The following is a 24,766-nucleotide window of genomic DNA, read 5'->3' as shown; positions in this document are numbered from 1 at the left end:
ACTCTTTGTCAATGCTTTGTTTTAGGTAAAGAGAGCTTTGTAGATTTTTTTGTTGACACTTTTAATGCAGTTATACAACCATTTGAATCAAACAGACTGCTCGAACACCCCTATAAAGGCCAGTATCTCTATGGTTCTCTCATGGGCTTTGGGGACTGCAAGCTGAGCTGCCAATAAGTACAGTCTCAAATTCAGCATCATTTTTAATACTACCAATTACTGCTAAAACTACTAATTCACAACTGCTGTGCACATGACTTTAAAAACGTTCAAAATAGTCAGCTATGCTCAAGTAGAAATGGTTTTTCATGCCCCAAAGCAAAAGTGAAAACAACAACAACAAAAAACATTTCCAATCATTGGCTCCACAAAGCCAGGCGAGCTGTTTTGTACTGCTGTCAATCTGTTCTGAGCAAAGGTAACTAAAGCAAAGAAAAGCAAACTGGTTGCAGCTTCATTTGGATTATTCATTATATGTTCTCTCGTAAAGAAAGTAAACAACCTTACTTCAATATATTTTAACTTGAACTGTGGTATAAAAGGTGTTGATGATAGTTTGAACAATTTAGCAGTTTTCAGTAAAGAGTTCTAAAGAGCTTACTCCATCAAAGTCTCAAAGCAATCTAACCTCTGACACTGCAGTAAGGCATACAAAAAACAGATTTGTAACCTGTTTCATCACAAGTAAAGGCATACAAAACTGTGTGAATAACCACCGCACAGGCACAGTGCTATAGAATAGTTGGATGAAAGTGTTGCCTGTAAGCGTCTCCTTGAAATCAGGTGCAAAAAGGACGGGAAAATCAAGAATGGAGCCTGTCCACAGCCCTCAGCACTCTATCTCCTCCTGCCCAGTGATTCCATCACAGAGCTCAAGAGTTAATATGGTTGATGCAGTCCCTGCCCTGAGGGGGTAATGAAGTGACTAAGGGCTGACCAGCCCTGACCGCACGACAAGACAGCAGGTGTGAGCGGCGAAGAGTGTGACTGTGAGACTGTGTGTTTGTGTGTGTGTGTGTGTCTGTCTGTCTGAGAGAGTACACTAAGCTTGCTGAGAATGAACCATGCATCTAACCACAGGTCCAGATCAATTAGTTGGCCTAATCTGTCCTCTCTCTGTTAGCCATAGAGATCCCCTGGTTTCTCCTTGTATTTGTCATCTTTACTGCAACAGCACTGCCATCTATCAGCCTCTCTCTCTCTCTCTCTCTTTCTCTCTATGTTTTTTTCTTCTTCTTCTTCTTCTTCTTCTTCCCACTTGCTCCCTCTGTCTCTCTGAGCCATCTCTCCTTCACACACTACATTTATGCTCCAGCTTGGTAAACGGTAATCAATGTCTCACAACGGTGGACTGCTTCATCTAAACGATTTTTCAGGAGGGCTTCAGTGTTAGTGTGAGTGTGTGTCTGTGGAAGTGTGCGAGAGACAAAGAGAAAAGAAAAACAGAGAGTGTGAGAGACGGGAAGTAAAAAGGAGTGCTAGACTGACAAAGCAAAAGAGACAGAACTTTAACTGCAAACACACAAACACACACACACACACACACACACACACATACATACACACACACTCGCATTAAACAATGTCACAAAGCATCTAATTTTGTACATCTATGGTTTTGTGTGAGTCGGTGAAAGGGTGTGTGTCTTTTTAAAAAATGTGTGAAACGCCTTCCCGGAATTGGCACTGACTCACAGTTCACAATAATGCATTCACTTTTGGTACATAAATCACAATCAGCCCAGTCTGCCATCTGGGTTACTGCTACATGGCCCTTGTAATGTACACACTGGTTAGACCACTAGCTGAATAAATGAGGAGTCAAGGATACAAAGCAGATACATGTCTGTAATGGACCAAAAGGACCAACTGTTTTCTTTCGTTTTGCAGGGGGGAAAAAAGGTTGCATTTTGTTACCCTTGAAGAGATTTCTGCTTTGTGTGTGTGCGTTTATGATTCTTCATGCTTATCAGTTAATCAGCAGTACTGTATTTCAAACATGTTAACAGAGCGTTGCCTTCTGCGACTGAACATAAGATGGGTAAAGGAAATGATGAACAAATTCCAAAAACAGACTATTGCCACCAGTCTGTGAGGACATTTGCAAAATGTTACAGAGATTTGACATTTATTTCACGTGGCAGAAAACTAGAAATCACTCTGATTATATTTTAAATCATGACTGAACAGTTGGCTCTCGTAACTCTTCAACTGGAGAGGGTTCAGCATAGTTTTTTTTCTCACCATGTTTGTGGCTTTTTATTCTTGACAAAAAATAGGAAAAGAAAATTACAACAAAAGGGAAACTACATCTCATACAGGACTTTATAGAATGGATTGTACCTTCGTGCTACCTTAAGTTTTGCTGATGTCTACACAAAACTAATTTACAACCTATAAAGTGACCCTGCAAAAATCTATTTCCCAAACACAGGGTCATAAGGGTCATGGTCCTCACCCAGAGGTCCTGGCTCTTTGACAGATTCCTGAAAAGATCAGCATCTAATTGGAAAATTAGAAGTCATTGATCGGCTTTTGGGACCAGAGGCGTTGCTCTCACTTTCCTTAATACGAATTAGCTCGGGATAAATGATAAAATGAGGCATGCCAGCGGTCGTAAAAACACACAGATCCCAGAGTACACACACACACAGACAGTACATGTTTGTGCGCTCACACATGAACATGTTCAAGAATACTGCTGGCCTGACGAGAAGAACTTTGAATTTCCACAATCATCGAAGGTCACTCAGTAATATCTAAGCCTTAAATATACTATTAACCCATGGTGGCAATTTACAGACAACTGCACTGTTGGAAATAGGTACCATTTCTTCCAAATATGACAGAGATACATTTCATACCTCCATAAAAAAAAACAAATATTAAGTCAGGATGGGAAACATTTAATTAATCTGTTTTTTTTTTAAATGATGCATGCAAAATAAAACAGTATTAATCTAATAAATTATTGAACCGTTTTTTGTTTTTTTTTCTCACTTGATATCAGTCAGTCTCATGAAGTGTGTTTTTTTTTGTTTTTTTTTTAAGCACAGATGTAAAAAAATATATACTGTCAGCATCAAATCACAACCAAATACTATTAATTGAAAAGGAGACAATCTGAATTTAAAGAAGTGCTGAAGAAGGAGGATGTACAACATCTGGATCTTGTCCAGAAAAAAAAAAAAGAAGATCCGCGGTCATCAATTAGATGCACGTGAGGATTAAACCTAAAAGAGCTGAGATGTTGAAATAAATGTTGTCATAGAAAGGATTAAAAAAGCAGTGACATGGGGGAGGCTCTGCTACTGTATGTGACGTTCACATCTCAACATTTCGGATAAAAGCAAATCAATTTAAGGCATTCCTGATAAATGAGACGATTAGCTTGAAAATCTGCATTCAGTGATTCAACAGAATGGCTTTAAAGCCCAGTGGCAAACATCCAACTTCCCTAAATGCATCCTGTTGGCGCATCAAGTGGCCGCAGTCCTCGCAAACGCATCCCACCGTGCAGGAGGCGCGTGCAGGCATTCTACACTCGGGTAATGTCACTTTGGAGAGTCGACAGTTTAGTTGCAACTGTAAGGTCGTAATGCAAATGTATTTAAGTAAGCAGTCGAGAAGCTGCAAATTATAAATTCTGGACACTTAAATTTCTGTAGCTTTTCCAAACGAAATGATGCACACTATTAATGCTGCTACTAATTTGTATTGTGGAGATCTGATAAACGCAATTTGTAATTTGCAGTTTTTACATCACATGCCATCTGGAAGCCCTATACTTTGCAGGAACCTGCAAATCGTTACAATTAGCCCGTTTACTTCGTTAATCATTTGCTATGATCCGGATCACGACAGATCTCCAGCGTACGGCTCATTACCTAATGCGTTAAGACGCCGTTAATTGTGTTACAAGTGAGGCAACAAGTTAAGTGCTGATGTTCAGCCTTGAAGTACAGATGCAAAAGCTTCAATGAAATGCAGAAGACCCCATTCAGCGTTTTCTTACACGTTCACGCACTCACAGAAACCACTCTATGTGCTTTTAGGCAATTCCTCTCTGTTTCAGCACACGCTCACAACTCATTCTTTGCAACGGAATCGGCATCATGCAAGTCCAGTGGAGTTGTATGTTGCCAGACCAAGCTACTGCACTCTCAACTTGCCCATTCCCAAATTAAAACACCCTTAAAGACTTACCTTTGTAATCTGACGGCAGGAATAAATGCCTTCGTCTTGGTAAATTGCAAACGGATGTGGAGAAGGTTGCAGCTGCTCCCGGGATGAAAGGTGTACGATCCCCTGTGAGATAAGAAATGAGAGGGACAGACGCTCTATGCGCCTGCCTGAAGCCGCGCTGCGCGTCTGGAGTCTCCGTTCCGAGAAGCGCAGGGGGGGGGGGGGGGGAGAGGGACGGCCAAGCCGCTCTCGGCACGGCGCGGTGTGGAAAGCCCCTGGTGGTGATGGAGGGAAGCGACGGATGAAGAAGGGAGAGAGATAGAAAGACAGAGAGAGAGAGAGAGAGAGAGAGAGAGAGAGAGAGAGATTATTGTGGAGCGTGGCGGAGTACACAGGAATGGACATAAAAAGTTAAAGCGCTAACGTGGCTACAATTCTTGACAGTTTACTCTGATATAAAAAAAAGGGTACATCTGTATTTCATAAAGATGTGTTTGTTTTGTGCAGATGTGTGCAAACTACTTTTAAAGCTTCTGTTTTAAATCAATCTCGGTGTTAATTAAGTGTATGTATAAGTGCATCTTTTCAAGTGCAAATGGACCCAAAATAATGCATCTGTCCCTTTGACAACAAAAGCTGAGTGTGTTGAACAAAAGCACAATATATAACCTTTGATGCTTAAGACATGGCGTGAAAAAAAAAAAGAAAAAAAAAGATTGTTTTCTTTACAAGAGTGTCCTGGCCAAGACAAGCAGCTGCATAGTTGATCAAAGTTACAGATAACACAATTATTACAAGCACGTCAACATATCCAGGGTCTAGTGAGCCCATCGAGAACCTGATTCAACCCCTTCAATGTACTTTTTAAAGAGATCAGATCCCCCTCCTGCAGGAGATTTAAGAAGCACCCAACACCCAAAACTCTTTTTTCCCCATATAAAGACAAACACTACTCTCCATGGAAAGAATGAGAGGGGCTACAATGGTTTTTTCTTTAGTTTTTTTTGTTTTCAGTAGAGAAAAGCCTGTGTGATTTTTTAGAATCTGCATGAGTCATAGAAACACAACATTGAGAGGAAATGAAAAAAAAATACTTCAGCACAATGGAAGTTAACAAAGTCCTGAGGTGCTATTCAGAGTAATTCTTCTTATTTGAGATGATGAATAGGTCAAGTATGCCTGCTTCATTTTAGTTTTTCAATTGTAAATTGGAGAGTGTGGGTTTGTGTGTGTGTGTGTGTGTGTGTGTGTGTGTGTGTGTGTGTGTGTGTGTGTGTGTGTGTGTGTGACTCACATGCAGTGAGTGAGGGACGAGACTGTGACAGAAGGAGTGAGACACACAGACAAAGAGAGAGGGAGAGCGTCCCGCTGCAGATTGCCCACCGATCACAACCAGCTGGAGTCTCTCAGAGGCTCAGTCAGCAAGGTCAGGAAGGTTAGGACGCTGATGGACCAAAAAGCTGGTGTGCCGAGGCTGCGCGCAGAGAGGTGATGAATAGAGGAAGAGAGAATCAGAGACACACACAGAGAGAGAGAGATGTAATGGAAAAGGGATGGGGGAGTCAGAGTGTGAGAGAGAACGTGAGAAAGAAACAGGTTATATTTATTCTCATACTAATCCCGAGTGAGGACTTCATGACTGGCTGGTTACAAATTGATAAATGTGTAGACCCTCAGGCAAATGATTACAAGGAAGAAGTGTATAGAATGGGGAACAGCTTCATGAAACATTTCATACAAGTGTTCTTTTCACATTTGTTTGATTCGCTCAATTCAGAAATAGATTTTAACTGTCATGCTGTTGAATGGATATTGCCAATTAGCAACATTTGACATGAGAATGTCCGACATAATGCCCATTGAATGACATGACGATGTTATTGTTATTGCAAAAAACAAAGATGACCTAAGTGAAGAAAACTTTAATTAAATATTAATTTAACAAAAATGCAAAAACAAAAATCTTACTTTTACAGTCCACATGAAGTCCATAAAGAGTCAACTGAAAAGTCCTTACAACACAGGAGAAAAAAACCCCAAGGAAGAATCCAGGAGATCACAAGGAGGTAGCCTTAAGAATGACAAGAACACGTCATGGGTAGACGTGTGAAGTGACAGCAAGAGGGAAGCAACACTGAGACTAAACAGACCCTGGGGTAATCAGAAACAGGTGAGACTACCAACACAGGTGAAGACAAATAAGACAAGAAACACTGGGGACGGGAACTACAAAATAAAACAGGAAACACTACAATCCCAGAGAGCTCGAAAATTAACAGCAACAATACACACAATGACATAAAAACGAGAATAAGAAATGACAAAATATAACACTATAGACTAAAGTAGACAACACGCAAGTAAAACATGCAAGACCGGGGAGAATGAGACTAAATAAAAGACGAAGGGATGATCAAGTGTGATCTGAATCTAGAAGAAAAAACTTTTTTTTAAATTTCTCTTTATGTGTCTAATGGGTCCAAAAATGTCCATCTAAACAAAATCAAGATTATTTGTATTTTTATTTGTTTGTCTAACGCTAAAAGCAACCAGCTGAAAATCAATCCAACTCAAATACCATCCTCATAAAGAACACAATTGTATTGATGTGGTGGTCATGGTTAAGCAAAGCCCCCCCCCCCATCATCTCTTTGCTTGCATCGTATGTCCCCAGTAGAGTCGCTGTCGCTGGTCATTTTACATAGTCAGGTCTTGGAGGGAAAGTGCTGACTAAGCACATGTCTCCTGAATATTACATTTTTCCTCAGCAGCTAGGTGTTGAAACACTGCCCGTGCCCATCGCTCAAGCCAATAATGGGAACCGGAGACCAGCAGCTACAAACATAAATATCTGTGGATATAGCACTGTTAGACACAAGCAGCAGTGGATCAATACAGGGCAATGAGAGAGGGAGAGGAGGTGGGGAGAGGTGAGGGACCATGGCTAAAAGGTCCAAAAAATGCTAAGAGCAGTGTTTCTACCATATTTGACAAGAGAAATTGATGAAATGAGAAATGGTTATAAAGGAAGGCAAAAGTCAACAGTTACTGAAGCATTTAGCCATGTTTGCCATATTTTATCATTGTCATCTTATCACCCCATATTCACACTTTCTACAGTCTAAAGCTAGACGTCTACAGGGTTAGAAAGGCTTGACCATATCACCCTGTATTTGCGGTATTTTGAGACACCATGCTGGTTTAAATCAGATGTTGCTCAAAGTCCTAAAATATGAATACACTTGGCTTTCATGTGCAACACAGAGCAGCTACTTGCACCATTTCAACTGTCAGCATGGGTTAGAGTTGACCATGGAAGTTAAATATGCCGTTACAGCCCTCTGTTAAATTCAGTACCACAGACAACTCCTCATCAGTTGATAAGATAGTGGCAGAGAGCTGTTTCAAGGCTGATTCAAAATCAGCATCATAGACAAATGATCACTTTCAGTTGGAAAACTGTGACAGAGAGTTGAAACAAAGCTCCTTCCAAATAATCACCAAAGACAAGTCCTCATTTTCAAACATCAGACTGTCACAGGAAAATCATACACAGCTGATTAGCACATAAGACAACTCCTCCAGAGTTCTTCTTCACAACGGTCCAACATTGAAGGATCCTCTACTACAGATCAGCACCACGGACAGAGCCTCACTCTCAAAAAAGGCCCCAGAGAGGGACTGCTTTAACGCTGACCCCTAAATCAGCACCATGGACAGATCCCCTTTGTTAGTTAATACAACAAAGTCAATTCCACAAGGGGAGGTATAGCGTTGCTGAATCAAAACCTTAAAGCAGACAACTCCTCATTTCCAACAGCAGAATATGTAAAACAAAATCAAAACTAAAGTGAAAATTGTAGAAGCAATATGTCTCACAGAAGTATACTCAGTATCAAATGGAGGTCAGTGGGATAGAAAATGAAACCAAATCAGGTTTTTTTTTAAAATTGTCATTGCAAAAGAGAAGAGTGTAAGCTACCTAGAAGTTTCTGTGAAGCAGACCCAATGACACTGCCTTAGTTTGAAACAGTGGACAGGAAAGGGCTGCTCAAACATCAGCACCATGGACAACTCCTTATTTTCACATAGCAGACTGTAACAGACAGGTGCTTCACCACCGATTCCAAAGTCATCATCAAGAGAAACCTTTCACTCTTAAATCAAAGATGTGAGTAAGAAAGAGCTTAAAGCTGATCACAAATCACTGTCAAAGACAACTCCTTATTTCCAAACAGCAGACTGGAGGAAGGTTTGTACGCCAACTCCAAATAAGCACCATTTCCTCTTTTTTCACACAGCAATAGGATAGAGCTGGTTGAAAGTTGATCCCAAACAGCACCCGGATTGGTTCCTGATAATTGCATACGAGATGGAGAGCTACCTGAAAGCTGCTGCCAATAAACAACCACTCCTCATAGAAACCTGTAAACGGGTGAGGACTGTTACGATACACACTGGTGTATGATATTTGGACCCAGACGCATGACTCAGAGACAGGTTTCTTAATCAACGGTGTTCTTTAATGTGAGGATTTAAACAGTGAGCAACGAGGGAGGTGAAGCGCTCCAGTGTCCGTGCTCTCCTGTGAGCGGTGAAGTAAGTGGTGATCCGAGAGAGGATTTCTGAAGTCCAAAACACGCGTGAAGAGAGTGCTGAGTCGCAGAGCAGCAGGCAGGCAGGCAGGCAGGCAGGCAGGCAGGCTGGCAGCAGGTGAGTATAGATGTCACTGATGGACAGGGAAGAAACACAAGGAAGTTAGTAAGGAGGTAGACCATGAGAAACTATACTTTCACTAAGAATGCAACAAGAGCCAAGATTCAAGGGTACGATACCACAGAGGTAGACAATAATCCAGCGAGGCGTGAAGGTCGAGTCCTGGAATATATACTGGTGGTTGATGAGTTGATGAGGTACACCTGGCTGCCACGCCCACCGCCCACACAGAGACTGATCAGGGGAATGAGACACAGGAGGAGCAAGACAGACAGGGGCACTCTACAGAACTGAATCATAACAGGGACTGCTTTAAAGATGATCTCAAATATGCAATACAGACTCCTCCTCACGTTTTAGCAGTCGTCTGTATTATGGAGTTGATGCACAGCTGATCCCACATCAGCATCATGAATATTTCCTCACTTTCAAAAGCATGACAGCAGGAGAGCTGCCTGAGAACTGATCCAAAACCAGCACCCAGGATAACTCATTTCCTTAGCGTCTGCAGAGAGTGGATGAAAGCTGCTTCAAAGCTGATCCCATGTCAATATGGACAGCCTAAGTTATTCATACAAGCTCACTCCACCAAAAAGAATATCTCTATGGATGTCATAGGAAGTCTTCTAGGGAGCTGTAATGGTGACTTCTTCATCCTCACTAGTGCTCTCCCTGTGGAGGGTGGAGGTTCTAGACAGAGAAGGTCTGGAGGCAATGTTGAAAAATTGACATTGTGTCTCAAATTCTCTTTATTTAATAATAGCACACAGAAGATGATGACATTATAATGTGTGTGTGTGGGTGTGTGTGTGTGGAGAGAGAGGTGTGACAGCGGTGCGAGGCGGCATCTTCAATAGATTCAGGTAAAAAAAAAAAAAAAAAACTACATCTACACTCCAATAAAAAGAACTCACTTGAATGAGAAATTAAAATGACGAAAACCTTGGTTGCGTGCTATTAAAGAAAACTGTTATTGTGACGACTGTGACACTAGTCTCTGTCCAGCTGCTGTCCGTCTGTGTGTCTGTTGCAGGAGGTGTGTCCGGTCCGTCCTCATCAGCAGGATCAGAGGCACCTGGGTCTGGTGCACTCTGGCTTACAAACAGCTGCTGCAGCCCTCATTCCCTCTCTCAATGATCTCTCAGCTGGACCGATGCTTGAACATTATTTAGTTCTTTTTGTTAGTCCACTTCAACAGCTCCCTCCACATCATGATTTCACATGCCCACACTCTCACTACTGACTACTTATGCAGATTGACACACCTCATAACGTTGGTCATTTGTTAATTAACACGTTTTTTTGTAATAAATTATCCATTTTCTTTTGCTAAACTCGTCTTCATCAATTTAGCACAAACAAGTTAAAAAAAGAGATTTTTAATCTCAATGAGTTTCTCTTCCTGGTTAAATAAAACTCAAACAAAACAAAAATGCAAGAGTAAGCTAAAAACAATGATGCAGATCCAAGTAATGGTGAGTGTTTCCAAGGAAATCACATTAATGTAAAAAGTATCTTTGCATGTATGTGTGCATGTGTGTGCCTGTAGAAAAAGCTTCAACAGATTTGCTTTTCATTTTGCAGTGAGACGTTTACAAACCAAGCTTTATAAAAAGCTTGCCAAGATTCAGAAATGAGCAATAATTTGCCCTCACTGCGAAAAACTGCACACCAGCTCCATCACTTTTCTCTATTATTTAATTAAGATTTGTCTGTTCTGTGTGTCAAATTAGGATCGCTTTGACTCATTGGAAGTTCTCTGTAGCCATAGCAGGGGCCATTTCAATTCAATTTAATTCAATCCAATAAACTTTGTTTATCCCTGCAGGCAAGTTTTCATGGTGGATAAAAATACATTAAAACAACAACGCTCACTGTGAATATAAAGAGTTTTTATAGGATATGCACCTCAACTGGGACAGCACTTTAATCGTAATGTGCACATGCTAAGATTAACGTAAACTCAGAGGACAATGTAAAAAAAAAAATGATCAAGCTCCACAAAATACTTTAGATGTAATAACAACTAAAAGAAAACACACAATCTCATATGAAGTTCATCAAATACAACTTGGAGCTTCAGTGCAGCTCTGGTGTCTGGCTGTACTTTCTATACCATTCTATCAGATCTATGTATAGCTGTACCTGAGTTCTTTCTCAGCTCTGTCAGATAGAGAGAGAGAGAGAGCTGCAGGCCCGAGGTTAAAGTCAACACACCTGCCAGACATACCCTTCTCAGTTTTGGGAGATCAAAGAAAGCAACCGGAGGCCCAAATCAATAGCACATGATCCGTGTTTTACTGTGAGGATTTCAAGCCACTACCTTCCCTTCACTACCTTGTATTTTGTAATGCATTTGAAAAAAAAAAAAAAAAGCGGTGGTTCAAGATGTGGCAGGTTTGGGTTAGGAGATGTCGCCAGTTTTTTTTGTTTCTATTGTTACATAAAGCGCAGCAGAAAAGAGACAGCTAGTCTAGTCATTCTTGTACTTTACAGTGGTTGGATTTGCTTCCTGGTTTATCTGTCCTTCTATCGACTGGTTTATCGTGAGTCAAGCACCAATTGTGTAAATAATATGTGTAAGTCGTACTTTATTAATGTTTAATCTCATTCACAAGTTAGGCTGTCTGTAAAATGTATGGTCTGCATGGGATGCTCATTTGCAATCACAACAGTGACAGGTAGATTTGGGATTTTCACTTTTAATGAAGTCCTAATCCTATGCTTTAACCCATTGGTTCCCAACACAAGGTCTGAGTGCCCCAAGGGATAACTAGGTCTATCATACCTGTCAATCAATCTATCAAAGACACACGATTGATTGGCATCTCCAGCGACTGGTTCCTGCCTATTAAGGTTTTAATATAGAAACCCATCTTTTGGTGCTGGATAAGCAACATGACCTACTGGTACCAATAGCATACAGTAAGTAGAGTTTCTGCACTCAATCCCTTGCTGGCTCATTATTTTTTATTTTTTTGTTGATAAGGAAACTCTCTGTGGTTGTCTCAGCTAGAAGTGGTCGGTATTGACCATATTGGAATCGACACGGGTATTTTATCAACTTATTGTTTACAGTTTTGGCACTAAGGATTTAGAGCTTAACAGGTTTCAGGTGATAAAAAAAATGCTGTGTCAATAGTGAGTCCATTGGTTTTGTAAGAACGTCCAGCCAAGGAAAAACTTTACTACCCAAACAATGAGATAAGAAGCATCAACATCACTGAGACTCCTCCAAAATATGTGAGATGAAAAACGTATACTTTTTTTCTCCAACAATACAAAACCTGAAAATAACTAAAGCCCTATTCGTACGGGACTGGTATTACCTGGGGACCTCATGTGATTTTTACTCGAATTTACTGACATTATCCCCCGATATGATGTCAAGGCTCTGGGTAACCTTTGCGTAACTCTCATTGGAACAGCACAATGAAATATTGATTGGAAAATTTCTGATCGCTATAGCTGACATAATAGGCATAATGTTAATACATAAACTGTTGAGCCTGTTGAAAGACAGAAACATGATTCTTACCGCATGTTGCCATGCATGTAATCCATCTGATCACATTTTGAGATTTCTGAGATATGGTAGGAAATTTGTGGACATGGCAGAGTCGCACTGGATTAAGATCAAAGACGACCTCCGCATTTATCACCAATCACTAAAGTTCCCCAGGTAATGCTAGTCCCCTGCGAATACGGCTTAAGGCTTAGTTTATACAAAACATGGCTTGAACCAAATACCTGTTTAGTTTTCGAAGCATTCCACCATTTCCAGTGTTGTCTTAGTATAACGGGTGCTTTTTATATGTAGCTTCCAAACTTGATATTGAATTTAATTTGAGACTCTTTCATCTCAATCAAGTATGTAGAAGAATTTTTTCAAATGTATCCCATAGACCTTAACCCACATTCTGAAGAGATTTTTAAATATGTTTTTTTTCCCATTATTCGCCTGCATCCAGGTCTTTGATATTCTGACTCAAACTTTTATTTAGCACCCCTGAATACTTGAAGCTATTCACTTAAGTGCAGCACCCCGGACTGAACATTATGAAGAGACTTGATGGTTCTGCCCTCACTGACTTGTCTGTCACATTGTCGGAGTCAGATGACTTTATTAAATGTGAAGCAACAATACCCTTCACTTAAACCTTTGATCCTGGTGGATTCACCATTTGCCACATTGGCCCGTCAACATTAACTTCACTTGCAAGACTCATGTTCTGTATTCCGGCTTCCTTAAACTGCAGAGATAGGCGCTGCTAACACTGTCTCACTGACTTTAGCTTATAACTTCCCTCCTCTGAAATAATCCCTGCTGACATCAGGCAATCTGACTCTGCTGAGGCCTTTAAATCTCTTAAATCTGCTTATTCGTTGATTACTTCAGGCCTTGTACCTGTTACCATTACCCTTCTGGCGGGTCATTCTCAATGAATCTGTTAAGCCAGTACTAAGTCCATGAAAATCTTGTGGAAGAGCATACTGTTACTTTCTGAAAGCATCCCCTGCATATCTTTAGTTTGTTTATTGTCCCACAAGCAAATGACGTCTGAGTTGCGTGTCTGTCTCTCTTTTTCATATTTTCTCTATCCTGGACCATTAGGACTACTTACATGCTCTCCCTCCCGTGGCGGTGGGTGCATCCTTCCACATGATTTGGATATAGAGCTTCAGGAAAATTCAGCCTCTGCCCTCATCGCCTGTGCTCTCTTTTTTGCATGTTGTCCTTATGTCTCTCTCCCTGTGTGCTTGTTTCGTTTTCTCCTATCTGTATAAATAGTGTGCTTCAGCTCTACCTCTTGTGTTTCTGTGATGTCTGTTTTCCTTTTCAAGATCTCTATGGTTTTTTAGAGGATGTCATGCCAAACAGGCCTTTGGTAGCTCCTGGATGTAGCTTGACCTCCTCTTTGCTTCATTTTTTTCAATTTAGCCCGTCTTATTTACCAAACAGTGTTTTTCAATCTCAGTTTGTTTTGATGATTTATTCTTTCTACAAATTAAGAATTTAAGGACAGACAGATTCAGTCTGTAAAACTAAACGTCTTTTTTAGGGGGTCAAGCTTCATCAAACAAACTGACTTGACACATTTTACTTTATGTTTTGAACAATGAGGTTGATATACAGTAAAACAAATAAAACATGCCACAACAATGTTTTTACAGTAAAATGTCCCTCTAATCTCACTACCTGAACACAACTGATTCCTAATATTAATGTACACAATACGCACACACTAACCCAGTCTCCATGAATACACCATGTCATGTTTTGTTGGTTTCTTCTTGATTTTCCAAATAGCCTCAAATATTGTTGTCCACAAATCATTACAATTCACATCAACTGACTGTCTCCACCAAAAGGCAAGCCCGGTTATCTCTCCCATTTGACAGACATCTGAAGTATATCAGCTCCAATCTGTCTGTTCATGTTCTGCTGCAAGTGGGTAAAGAGACTCAGATACCACGGAGACTCCTGAAGCCCACAGCTAAATGACTGTCCCCCAGCAGGGGTTGTAAAGTACCACGACATGATGATCTGTGCAGACTTGATCCTATCTCTTATCAGGCAATGGGACCTTCTTCAATGAAACCCTGCCAGCTGAAACTATCTGTGGGCTCTATGTCCCAGATGGACTTTCACATCCATTCATACACTGAAACATTGCTGGATAACTATGTGAAACAACACTTCAAAGCCAAATGAGAGAAAATGAGACTAAAAATTTGATTTAAAAAAGTCGAAATGGGAAATATGGTGAGTGAAGTATGATTCTACTTATCAGGTTTAACATTAGTTTGCTTTACATCGTGCAGCAGCCACCAGACGGTCTCAATGCTAAGCAGTCCAGGAAACCTAAAAATAGTCTCTCATATTTACCACATTAATCTTTCTCTATGCCCTTCGGAGACATAATATTGGGTGGTAAAATCCAGTTATTTTCCCAAAGAGAGTTTCTTTAGTCGTATAATATTACCAAGGCATTGCATTACATTGTGTATGAGGGGAAGGGCTTGTTCTGAACGCAGAGGCAAGTTAATGCATACCAGCCTATTTCACTGAGCTCTTTGAAATCTCTGCAGGAAGTAAGAGCTTTTTTTGTGTTCATAACACAATGTTCGAGCCAAAGAGCACAAATGGAGAAACGTGCAATATACCGCCATACTCGTGTATCAGCCTTGTTCATATAGTTAGATGTTTCTGTATCAGCAAAACATCCATGTCGAAAATCCAAATCCATGTTGCAGTCCGGTCGTTCAGGCTTCTTAAATTCTGTTTTTTCGTATGAATACTGTTTTATTCTGAACAAGTGTGACAGTTCTTTGCAAATGTTCTGTATTTTATTAAAAACCAAAAACTCAAGGCTGTGGATCTATAGAAGTTAGTTTATTTACCAAAGAAATGTTATTGTACAATTAAATACACTGAAACCAGAACGCAGCACAAGTCAAGGTCTGTCAAACAGATCCATTCCATGTCAGCTAGTTACATTTTTTAGTTTTATATTTCTTTCAGGAACAAAGCAGAAATAAAAAGCCCACGCAGAAGTCCTCTGCAATTAAACTACCACAGCATTAAACACTGTGGATCTATTATTAAAACTGGCTTTCATGCTATCAAGGAGACTTTCGTGGGATCGTTACTGTAATTGCTGTTTTTTTGTTATAATCGTAAATGGACTTCAGCTTGTATAGTACTTTTTTTAACTCCTGATCCCTGAGGTCAAACAAACCCATTCACATTCCTTCAAGCAAGAGGCTGCAGTTCAAAGCGTCTATCGGTAGTAACTAATCTTGTTCATACACAATCACAAGGCGCAGACGAAGCAGCATGAGCAACTTGGACATGTGGCTGCAGGAGCTATAGGAATCGAACCCCAGTCTTGCCGGTTGAGAGACGACCAACTCCACCCCTCAGACAAAGCTGCCCCCAACATGATAAATGTACGTGTGATTTAAAATCCTCTCAAGTAAAATCCACATGTACATTTACTTTATCAACATTCAAAACTGTTTTGGAGACCATGACTTTGACTTCAGAGTTCAAACAACAAACCAGGTTTTCCTAGAAAAGCTGTTAATGCCATTACAATTAAATGAATAAGCATTGGTCCATACTTATTTTGTTATATATAAGTTGGACTTTGTCACCCTAATTAAATAGTGGGGCTTGACTTGCACTCTTGCTGATGAAACTCTATCTACCTATCAGTTCATCATCGCTGTGTCTTTAAAACTTGGTGTTCTCTGTGCTCTCCCTCTCTCTGTAGTTGTCCAGAATAGCCAAACCTTCTCAATCTTTTCAGACGCCCTGCCGCACAAAGCTTCCTGCTCTGACATCTGTCACAACAGATTACATCCCTAAAGCCATGTCAACTAATCCCAAAACCGACCTACACTGTACCTTTGACTGAAAATGATGCCAAATCTGGACTTCTTCTTTTGCAGTATTCATCTCTCTACAACCATTAAGACTCATTCCACTCAGCTTCTTAACGACTGGATCGTAATCTTAATGTTTTTTATGACCATTTTACAACTGTAACTGTTGGTATTTAAGTGTGAACGTGGTGGATAGAAGGAGCATGTATATTCTTTATGTTAGACCATGTGTGTTTGATGGAAAGAGCAACCAAAGAAAAGTGAATACATCATGTTCAACTCTCCCAATATTGGTGCCTTAACTATATTTTCCTAAGTAGTTTGTACATTTGTTTTGTGGCGCTCATTGTAAGCCATAACAGGAGACATGATGCAAAAAAAAAAAATGAAGTAAAAGTAGCGTACGAAGCAACAGAGCTTGCTCTACAACAGGCTGGCAGGTGAAACTCTGCAAGTGTGAAAGTCCTATCAGTTGGTGATGAACAAATACTGATTCTTAAGATTACAAAATACAATGCAAAATCATTGTGGATCCTTCCGAAGCAGCAGGTCATTCTGTGACTCTTAAATCTGTCTTCTTTTTTTTTCAAGTGCATCATGCTCCAGTTCAGCTCTCAGCTCTCTTTGCAGTAACACTTACTATATATGAAACATAGTTTGAAAGACTCACGCTTCCTTTGAAGAGCAGAGGGAAAAAACAGAGCATCAAAAGACTTGCTCTCCACAGGGGGTCATGTTAAATAAGTTATCTTGTTAGCTGCACACAATGATTAGCAGGAACAAGTGAAACGTGTAAGATTTTTCGCTCATATTTTACACATGAGCAGTGTAATGCAGCTCAGTAGTCACACTATGCTTTACATAATAATTAAAACTATCCCATTCAATTACAATTCATATTAAATATTGAATAGTGTTTATGATTTTGCAGAGTAAATCCTTGTTCTGGATATAGACACAAACCCATGTTTTGAACATGGAAAATGCAAATGTCATGTAGTTATTGTAAACAAAGTAATCCCCAAAAACTGGTTAGATAGATTAAATTAAACTGACCCCTGACCTTTGAGTCTATTATAGGACAGAACGCCTTGCCGGCCTCTGTGGTGAATGGGTCTATGCAGTTGTCCTCTCTGTTGAAGCAGTGGAGCTCTTTTATTTGACACAAGGTTATGTGGAGGTCTGACTGACATGCTCGACTACTCCCTTTGCCGCTAAGGGTTCTGTCTTGGCAGCAACTCCCTCTCTATGCACCTCAGACGGCAATCAGTCATTCACAAGTTCGCAGCCACGAGTCAGCCTGACGTGAGCGGGCGACCTGATAGATTGACTGGAAGAAAGATAGAGATTTTTTTTTAAAAATGTACACCATTTACTAAACAGCTGCACAGCACAGGGCATTTCCAAGATATATGGACATTTAAAAAACAAAACATGAAAGATGGAGAAATTAGAGCAATATTTGAAGTTTGGCAAAGTTTACTGGGTCTCCATTATTGAGACGTCAGTACAATCAGTGCAATACATTTACATTGAATTCCTTTTTAGAACTTCGAAGAAGATGTTGATTAAAGTCATTTTTAAGGGATAACTCACAGATTACAGACATAAAATGACTATTTTTATTTAAAGAGTTGCCACTTTTTTTCAGAATGCAAGACTAAACAAAAGGCTCGTGTCTGCTCTAAACTCATATCTGCCTTTTAAAAACAAGCTTAGTCACCTGTAACGAGCCTCCATAGAACATTATTCATTTCCAAATGTATTACTTTAAACTGTTCTTGTTGTTAAAAGTGTAGAATATTCTCATGGATGAATTAGCCTCTAAACACAGACATTGTTCTGTTCAGAGTGATTGCTGAGGATTTTCCTGCAAATGTTCTTTTTAAGATCCCTTTATGTATAACAAACATACTGTATGTATTTTACATCACAGTTGGGAAATTTCAGAGGAGAGAAATGTGAAAATCTTCACAAACATACCATGTGGCAGCATACAGGGAGGAAATGTCCTTTTGTTTGTTACTTTTTAGTTTAATTTATGATATCATTACTGGATTCATAAGCTTTAAGACTTTAAATGGTAATTTATTTCAACACTTCATGAAAATAATTCTCCCAGAAAGTGTACTTATACCAAATATTTTGCATACAAACATGGATAAGATTTCTACCTTTAAACCTTGATGGGGTATTAATGCCCTTAAGGCAGCAAGCATCTCCTATCTTTAATGAAATGTGGCATAAAAAGTCATTATAAAAACTGAGCTTTTTACAAGGGTTTAAAATATTTGCATGAAATCACATATGAGAGAAAATGATGGCGAGGCACTTTTCACATTTCACTTCCAACGACTCATTCTGCAAGTATTATATGGCAATTACAGACATGGTTTACCTCCATTGGCTCAGCCATAAACTGTAGTTTTCACATAGTGGTGATTAATTTGATGTTGAGAAGCTTTAAGGGAAGCTAGGCTCCATAACATATTTACATTTTTAAGGGATAAGAGAAGAAAATCAAGTTAGAAAGTAGCAGAACTGATATCAGAGGGTGTATTCTTTTTTTAGTATCAGCATGCCAAACTGTCAAATTCAAATACTTACACAACTACATGGACTCACATAATAATGCCTGAGAACACTGCAGGTTGTTGTTTTGTATGCACAATAGCTAAAAGCTAAGTGTGCTATTAAAGTTGTTTGTAGAGCCATTACAGGCCTGTCTCTAAAACTGGCATGTTATGACATTAATGTTGATGGTGGTGATTCAGAATCTGCTGAGTGCACAGGATCTGAGGCGGATCAATACAGACTGCATGTATGTAAATGTGGTCATTAAATCTTTCTCCAGTTAAGTGTCTGGCTACAGCAAATATGCAAGGGGGCTATAGTAAGCAGGGAGTGGACTGTCCTCTTTGGAATTAGGGGACAGTAGGTGTCTGTTTTTGATCAGGGCATAAGGAATACGTTTTGAATGACCCTGCAGAGGTCATTACATGAATTTGAGCTCATGACAACATGTGAAAGATAATGCAGATCTGCTGCCGTTCCACCCACAGTAAACAAGAGCAAGCTGTGATGCATTCTCATTAGCATATCTCTGTCTTTATGGTGAAAATAGCAACAGAACATATGAGCACATTTAATCAGAAAGCCCTGTAGGATCCCCCAAGCCTAAACATTAGTTACCTATGCAGCCTGCATAGCAATAATCGCTCTCTGTTAATGTTTTTGACCTCGGGTACAGTACTTTCAACTCAGTGTTTCGTTGTCTGATAGACGTTGTTTGAAGTTAGATAAAGGGAGGACCCTAACAGAAGCAGAAATGTTGACTGCACCAGAGTTTGTGACCTCAATTACTTTCCCCATAGATAAGATAACACCCACGAGATTATTTTACTTCCATTGAACACTGTCAGAAATTACAAGCTGCCCTCTTTTGCTCTCAGTTTGTATTTCTCTGCACGTTTGATCATTTTTGTATATTGGTCTGGAACAAGCATGTCACTCATATTCACATAATTGCAGCACATGTTATACAGTAGATTGCATGAAAAGTAAACACCCCTTTTAGTTTAAAAAGGGAAGCCAAGCTGAACAATCTGAGGAAGCACCCTCTTGTCCATGTGAACAGAGAGCAGAGATCAACAAATCCACTCTCTGTTGCATTACTACCCAATTTACTGTATTAACGTGCATCTGATTGTATGTAATATCGATATTCCAAAAGTAGCATACCTTTACTTTGGCATTTAAACTGGGGGATATCAAATTAGTAAGTGTCTACCAAGGCAACCTATCAACAAGGACAGAAACTTTGCAATGCATCTTTATCAAATCGTCCATACGTGGTAACATCACTCCATAGACAAAATTTGGCTTAAAAAGTTGCTAGTCAACAAGCCAATGAATAATAAAAAGGTGTTTAAGTCAGACTTAGTTGGGTCTTTGGGGAAATGAAGCTTGTGATGTTCTGTTTTTGTACTTGGGGCTACATCAATACTGAGTGTATCAAGAGATACATGTTACTGATCCCTGCCATAAAGCTCAACTGATGCTGAGAAACTGTGACATAAACATAATTTAGCCAAACAGTTGGACCATAATTTACTTTTTTTCTACACGTTTTCTTTATGAATCTAGCTACATGTTGATAATCAGCCTTAAAAGACAATGCTTTTTTAGAAGTATTTGAACTGAACCACAGTTAACTTTGGTCTTTTGTGGTCATGAGAACCAACACTTATCTTCCCAAAATCATTCTTTTAAATTTGAAATCTGACATTAAGTCACAAAGATTCAGTATTCGACCTCAGACCAGCTGCCAACATCCAGTAGTAAAAATAAAGAGGTACGTTTCCTGCTATAGTGTTTAGATGTTTTCCTAAGCAGATGCTTTGTGCTTCTTTAAACCCACAGCTCTCTCATCTCTAACTGCACTGCTGCACCCTGAAAAGCACATACAATTTTCATCACCACACATCAAGAGTCCATGCTTGATCAACTCCCAGTCTTTGTAGATCAACAATAGATAAAGACATTCATCTTGATCAAGAGCATAAATGGTTTGGAGTGTGCATGTAAACACAATAGAAACATTCCCCACACACACTGGGACAAAAAAGAGATGTCTGAAGCTAAAGGAAGTCTTTTGAATGAGGGAACTGTCTCTTCTGACTTGTGAAGTTTTTACCACAATATTTAGGTCTGTTTTTCTCCTGTTAGAATACATGCTTATCAGCCTTACAAGAGAAATTATGTTAGAAAATTCACCCTCATTGTAATGCCCAGTGAACCAAACATTTCTCATGATAAACAACAGCCTGCCATGATCAAAGCAGACGGATTGCAGCTCACAAGAAGGAATGGCTGGAAAAAAGGGATGAAATTTTAGCATCTATATGCCCTGCAATGGTTATTAATTCCCTTTAGCCAGAGTCATATTTTTCATGAAATTAATTCTGCTGACTGATTTGCTTTTGTAATAACCTAATAGTATGCCACTGCCATGCTCACTCTCTTGGAACTGATAGGGAGAAGAAAAATATCGATTGAGAGGTCCTCACCGTGATTTAATGGAGAGATTCAAATGTGTTCTCATTTGGTTTTTTATTCATACAAACTTTGCTATAATTAGAAAAATAATAACAGAATTCTTTTCAAACAAAAGATGAACGACCTCAGATTGATATTTTCAAGGCAGATCTGGTAGGTGCAAAGAGCAAAGCCCCATGAGAAGTATTATTTCTGTGAATGCAAGGTTAAAGAGGAAGACAGTGTAAGGGGCTTTTTATCAAAACAACGGCGCCCTTATGAGGAAAGTGCAATGAAACAGCGTTGGCCTTTTCGGGGTGAGCTATGTGCATGACATTTCTCTCATGCGGTGCCTGTATGCTGCTCAAAATGTGATGTCCGTACATTTTCAGCAGAACTGGCATCGCACTATATTTTACTCAGTTTGTACGAAGGAGAGGACATTTTAAAAACAAGCACTTTCTGGTTTGTCATTCACACACGCCCACACACTCTGCTCGCTCCAGTCTTGACTCCGGCAGACAATGTTACATCTATTGTTCGCCTCCTGAATAAACTAAAACCCCATGCATTAAAGGAGGTCTCAGCACAGATTATTTATTTATTTAAAGATGTTTATTTTTTATTTTTTTTCAGTGGCCTCAGAATTTGTTTTTTTTTCTTCAGATTTTCTTTTCTAGGTTAAAAGATGGGGGGTGGGTGATCTGTTAACGGAAAGAGATGCATCAGCCGAGAATATGGTAGGAGGCTTTTCCTCATGTAGGTATATAGGGTCCTATTTGTACTGAGAGACTTGCTGTCTTGTTGCATGTCATATTTTACAGGGACACAGAGTCTACACTGCTTTGTAAGAATTCTTCTGAACAACAAATGTAGCTTCACATATAGAGACACATATCACCCCATAGGTTTGGAAAAAGGACGATTTCAAGACAGTGCTTTGTTTATTTCTGAGTGTGAAAAAGAGCCAGCCTCCAGAGATAGGATAGGGGTTATGTCTAGGTTGTAAACCTTGATCTGTAAAAACTCAGACTATAGCTATAACAGGCAAAGAAGAATAACATACTCTGATTTGAATGTCACTAAAGCGTTTTTACATCACTGCATCAATTTGCATGCAATATGAAGCGACAAGATTCACAAAGTGTGCTAACATTAGCCTGCTAAAACAACAATGCAGGCAATTGCAGCTTGAGCTGAGAGCAAGTTTGTCAACTTCTTTGTTCAAAATGGGTATGGAGGTGTGTGGCTGATGAAGAGTGGAGGCTTCAGTATGGCGAAAGTGTCGGAAGTTTGTTTTGGTTTCAGAGTGTTGCTCACGGATAATTTGAAAAGAAATGTTCTTGCCAATGGATGTGGATATGTTGGACAGCGTTGAAAAGAAGTTACGATTAATAAAGGCTGATAAAGGGCTCAAAATCGAAACAATGACAAAAGATGATGTCGAGGCTAGCAGGAAATCATGGGAATTGTTCTCTCTGCTAAATTGTCTTGTAGCTCCACCTTAAAATATGTTACATAAGACGCTCTCTGCCCCCTTATATGGTGACTTGTGAAACAGAATGATGGATTGTGTGTGTGACACTAGCTCTAAGGCATACAAAAAGGTGCAGCTATTCTGATGCTAAATACAGTACCGAATAACTCAACAAAAACTTACTCCATCAGAATGCCAAGAGGACATGAGCATACCTTCAATTGTCTTAATTACACTCCAGCTGCCTAACATGTTTTTACCCTTCACAGATCTCGGGTTGTGAAAAGGAGAGCCTTTTAAGCACTTCCCTTTCAAGTCTAATGCCTATGCTGTGTTTACAACTGGAAGACTCCCCTTCACCCTACAATCAGAGGTGCTTTCCCAGTGCACATCACCAAAAAGCTTCCCCAGTAATGCAACAAAGTTTTATATTGGAGGTGACATGAGGTAACTGTTGAGTGTTTTTTTTGTTGTTGTTGTTTGTTATAAAATACAAATAAATGGTTTACCCTGAAACAGCAGGGGATGCACAGGAGTTGTTTAACAATCAGATGTGTTTTTTAGGTGGTGGTGAGGGATTTAAAGAAAAAAAAAAAAAACACCCTGTGTTATGGATTCAAGCACACGAACATGATCAACAAAAATACTTCTTGGTTGCTGCTAGCTTCAGGAGCTTTGCGGTTGATGTTTTTTAGAGTTCAACAGTTAGTGAGTATCTAGAGGCTAGATTTACAACTCTTTCCTTTGATTTAGTCTTTGAGTTATTTCTAAGTATTCACTCGTGTGCACGCACAGACACACACACACACACATGCACACCCTTGACATTATCAGGCCTGCACAGAGAATTTGTTTACTCCCAAAACTCCTCTTGCTCCCTCTGCTCAAATATATAGACTGAGAGTTTCAAACTCTGTCCTTTGAATTGAGGTAATTGGTTGCTGTTTGAATTGGAATTTGCAGGCATAAGATTACTCTGCAGCACTGTGGAGCCAAGAAAAGGACAGTATGGGCTCACAAATACGTAGAGTTGTGCACATAGACTTACATGTGTCTTGCTTTATTAGTATTCTATCAAAGGAGCCATATGAAAGTGTCGTCTCCCTCTTTTAAAGTCACCCCACCCTCTCCCTAGGCTGCTCACTTGCTCTCTCCTCTTTCCATGCAAAGGTCCTGAGTGTGCCCTGTGGGCAGCTATTAATGAGGTACTATGTGGTGAGTCTTATTAAACCTTAATGACAGGCAGGCACCTGCCTAGATGTCAATACGGGTTCGACTCAACCAATCACCAACAGAGAGAATCTCTAATCCACAGTGGGAAGGGAAAAAGAAGTCCCTGAAGAGAAAGGATCTTTCTGTGATCTTCCATCTGAGGTTTGCAATGAAAACTGTGATTTTCAAAATACGCAAAATATTTGGGTGGCCGATTCTTGCTCCTGTGACGTTTACCCTCAAAGATTTGCATCATTAAGTGCATAAATAAGGAGACTACCAGGCAGGAGCAAGGCAGTTAAATTGTGTAACACAGACCAAAAAGAGAATTTAGTGAATACATTAAGAGAAAGCTTGGATTTAAAGAAGTCACATTAAGCTGATTCAACAGCACAGAAAATAAATGGAGAGCACTTTGAAGCAAATGCCACAGGCAGATGAAGGTGAAAAATATAAAAGAGCACCAAACACACCAGGATTTTCTTCAGGAAGAGCTTGACCATGTGTCTGCTCTTCATGAAGCATACCCTGATGTGACCGGCAGTAGTGGACTCAGACTGTCAGAAGTGCAGGGGCTAAAGAAATACACAAGGAATTTCAAGTTGAATCCAAAAAGCAACTGGGTTTGGTTGAGGCTCCTGAAGTTTTTGTTTCTTCTGTAATCCATAAGGCTGCATCAGCATTGACTACCACCAAGAGCAGTTGTTTTGTTCATTGTCCTACAACTCTTTGAATGGCATCCCAAGC

The 24,766-nt window shown here is 39.8% G+C and overlaps 2 protein-coding genes across 2 annotated transcripts in view; both read right to left on the bottom strand.

Moving 5' to 3' along the window:
• cdh22 (cadherin 22) overlaps positions 1-4,367 on the bottom strand; it is a 171,496-nt gene extending 167,129 nt beyond the window's left edge. The window contains exon 1 of the mRNA XM_079341078.1: positions 4,207-4,367. The gene's annotated coding sequence lies outside the window, so the exon portion shown is untranslated. The remainder of the gene's footprint in view (positions 1-4,206) is intronic.
• Positions 1-24,766, bottom strand: part of znfx1 (zinc finger, NFX1-type containing 1) — a 130,428-nt gene that overhangs the window by 17,719 nt on the left and 87,943 nt on the right. The gene's annotated exons all lie outside the window — the stretch shown is intronic.

This window comes from Symphodus melops (assembly GCF_947650265.1).
Source record: "Symphodus melops genome assembly, chromosome: 4".
NCBI classification, from domain to species: Eukaryota; Metazoa; Chordata; class Actinopteri; order Labriformes; family Labridae; genus Symphodus; species Symphodus melops.
Note: the sequence above shows the minus strand (reverse complement) of the source record. Positions and strands in the feature narration are given on the sequence as shown.